Source organism: Cyclopterus lumpus, chromosome 18, assembly GCF_009769545.1.
Source record: "Cyclopterus lumpus isolate fCycLum1 chromosome 18, fCycLum1.pri, whole genome shotgun sequence".
Taxonomy (NCBI): Eukaryota; Metazoa; Chordata; class Actinopteri; order Perciformes; family Cyclopteridae; genus Cyclopterus; species Cyclopterus lumpus.
In genome coordinates this window covers 1631151-1635000 of record NC_046983.1, presented here as the reverse complement: position 1 = coordinate 1635000, position 3850 = coordinate 1631151, and positions in this window count along the sequence as shown.

Here is a 3850-nt window from a genome sequence, read left to right as displayed (position 1 = left end):
AAAAAACCAAGATGAAGACGACCAAGAAACCAAGATGAAGACGACTAAAAAACCAAGATGAAGACGACTAAAAAACCAAGATGAAGACGACCAAAAAACCAAGATGAAGACGACTAAAAAACCAAGATGAAGACGACTAAAAAACCAAGATGAAGACGACCAAGAAACCAAGATGAAGACGACTAAAAAACCAAGATGAAGACGACTAAAAAACCAAGATGAAGACGACCAAGAAACCAAGATGAAGACGACCAAGAAACCAAGATGAAGACGACCAAGAAACCAAGATGAAGACGACTAAAAAACCAAGATGAAGACGACCAAGAAACCAAGATGAAGATGACCAAGAAACCAAGATGAAGACGACTAAAAAACCAAGATGAAGACGACTAAAAAACCAAGATGAAGACGACCAAGAAACCAAGATGAAGACGACCAAGAAACCAAGATGAAGACGACCAAGAAACCAAGATGAAGACGACTAAAAAACCAAGATGAAGACGACCAAGAAACCAAGATGAAGACGACCAAGAAACCAAGATGAAGACGACCAAGAAACCAAGATGAAGACGACCAAGAAACCAAGATGAAGACGACCAAGAAACCAAGATGAAGACGACTAAAAAACCAAGATGAAGACGACTAAAAAACCAAGATGAAGACGACTAAAAAAACCAAGATGAAGACGACCAAGAAACCAAGATGAAGACGACTAAAAAACCAAGATGAAGACGACTAAAAAACCAAGATGAAGACGACCAAGAAACCAAGATGAAGACGACTAAAAAACCAAGATGAAGACGACCAAGAAACCAAGATGAAGACGACTAAAAAACCAAGATGAAGACGACTAAAAAACCAAGATGAAGACGACTAAAAAAACCAAGATGAAGACGACCAAGAAACCAAGATGAAGACGACTAAAAAACCAAGATGAAGACGACTAAAAAACCAAGATGAAGACGACCAAGAAACCAAGATGAAGACGACCAAGAAACCAAGATGAAGACGACCAAGAAACCAAGATGAAGACGACTAAAAAACCAAGATGAAGACGACCAAGAAACCAAGATGAAGACGACCAAGAAACCAAGATGAAGACGACCAAGAAACCAAGATGAAGACGACTAAAAAACCAAGATGAAGACGACTAAAAAACCAAGATGAAGACGACCAAGAAACCAAGATGAAGACGACCAAGAAACCAAGATGAAGACGACCAAGAAACCAAGATGAAGACGACTAAAAAACCAAGATGAAGACGACCAAGAAACCAAGATGAAGACGACTAAAAAACCAAGATGAAGACGACTAAAAAACCAAGATGAAGACGACCAAGAAACCAAGATGAAGACGACTAAAAAAACAAGATGAAGACGACCAAAGTGCCGAACTCAAGGCTTCAAAAGCACCAAAGCATCCAGGACTGAAAGTCTGTCAACAAACAACTGTTTTCATTTGTGAACTATCTGCTGATTACTTTCTCGATTAATTGTTTTCTTTAATTAATAACTAAAAAAAGAATCAGCATGGCCGGTTTTAGCTTCCAATACGCATGTAATATTAAAAATCAATCAATAGCATATAATGTGTTGAGGGATGCGACTGCAGCTCTCCATATTCTGGTTCTACGCCGCCCCACCCCTCTCCCCTCCATATCCTGGACCCCGAGATCCCTGCAGACCTCATGACCTTCAAACAAACTCTGGACTCAAACAGGAATCAGGTCTTTTTCACAGGACGTGATTCTCCACAAACTGAAGAAGAAGACGAAGAAGATTCTCTAGACGTCCTGAAGGTCCTTCGAGGTAACTGATGCACCTTTCACTCACTCATTTGTTTGCTAGTATTTGCCCGGCGCACAAGAAAACAAAGACAAGTCAACAAAAAAGACAAATAAAATGTATTATTATCTTTAATTTAGAGATATAATTCAAGGTTTTCTGTTTTTAATCAGCGACAGATACAAAATAACTTGTTATGTTGTTAATTAGACAAACAACCAGCGTCCTGCTGAGTACCACCTGTGTGTATTAATCCGCAGGAGAAAATAGTCCCCGACAACTCTTTCCTCCTGTTGAGTAATGAAGATAACAAATTATATATATATATATATATATATATATATATATATATATATATATATATATATATATATATATATATAACAATATGTACCTCTGAGGTGTGGAGGAAAAGTGGAAATGTAAATATTGATTATTACATAGTAAACAGGTTCCACCAGCTAATACACCTGTGTGTGTGTGTGTGTGTGTGTGTGTGTTAGTTGATGTGCTCTCAGAGCGGAGGTAGCCTGGCATCGCTTCACACACAAGAGGAGGTGGTGTTTGTGCGTCAGCTGTCAGTCACACACGCTCAGGTGTGGCTGGGTGGAGGTCAACAGGTACACTCATAGACGAGGAGGAACACATCCATAATTAAATGACCTTTAAAGGGGTGTTCCTTTACACTGCTGCCAACTTAAAAGAAGTCGTGAGCAAAGTAAACTCATCCTCATGCTTGTCAGGGCGGGACAACATGGTGTAAACAGGAGACCGGTGTTCGTGTCTCTGGTGGAAAACCAACGGCATGTTGTTGTCTTTGTTTTTGGAAAGACTCACTTTCGCCTTAGAGATCAAAGCATCGGAGCCAAAATGTAGTTTTGTTGCTTTCTTCTATCTTTGAGGGAAACACCGGGTTGTGACATGCAGTTCCTACATTTGAACACAGGGTGGCACATTAACATTAAAAGGCATATACATAAGTGCCTGCTAATGAGAACAGGTGTGGATGGGATACAGACAGTTTTTGAGCTTGGTCCTGTGTTGTACTGTAGCTACATGTAATGTATTGCAATAGTATTGGACATTCATAATGTTATGCTACGGTGTCACGGAGCATTAAAAGCATTGAAAGAGACACAGCACACTGGACAGTGAATTTGTTTGTGGCAGAACACGCGTCCTAACATGTTCGCCCCCTAGTGGCTTTAATACTTACAGTGGAAAAGTGTTCGGGCCTCTGGTCAGTAGAGCGAATGCAGCTTTAACACGTGAAGCCTTGACATCACTGGGCAGAACAAGAGGTTGGACTTAAATAAAAGAAAAGATTCCAGTGACTCGTCTCCACTGTCTCTCTGTGCAGTGTTTGTCTGTGGCGAAGATGCCCCGCCCCCTCCAGTGCTTCGGGGTGGCCGTGGTCTTGTTATCTCTGGCCCCCTACGGCCTGGCGTTCTCCCGTGGTGCCAGTCGCGCCTCATGCCGGGATATGATTCCCGTCCACATCCGCGCTCAACCCCAGAACCTGAAGCGGGGCCACGTCGCCCTGCGCACATCCACCTCTTCTTACCTACCTGGACAGTTCATAACAGGTAAAGATTTAACCCACTGATTAATTAATGAACCAATTAACGACCAGCTTACCTGTTAATTAGTTAATTACTTCTACTTGTCTACTAATGAATTCACTTACCCACAAATAACGCGGTCTGCGTCCACTCCCGTGTCCTCAGTGACGGTCCGAAGCTCTCGAGACTTCATGGGTTTTCTGCTCCAGGCTCGCGGTGTGGCAGATACCGGGGTGGGGTCTACGGTAGTGAGCCCGGTGCTGGTGGGGGGCTCCTGGACCCTTACGCCGCCTGGCACTCACACCCTGCGCTGCCTCTCGGAGGGCGACAGCCTCACGCACTCGGACAAACAACTGAAGAGAAACCTGTCGTTTGTGTGGAGGGCCCCCGATGCACCCATGGGAGACATCAGGTTCTAGTAAGTATGAGTCGAGGCTCAGGTAATATGTACCTCTGAGATGTACTAGAGTTAAAAAGTACAATATCTACCTCTGAGATGTAGTG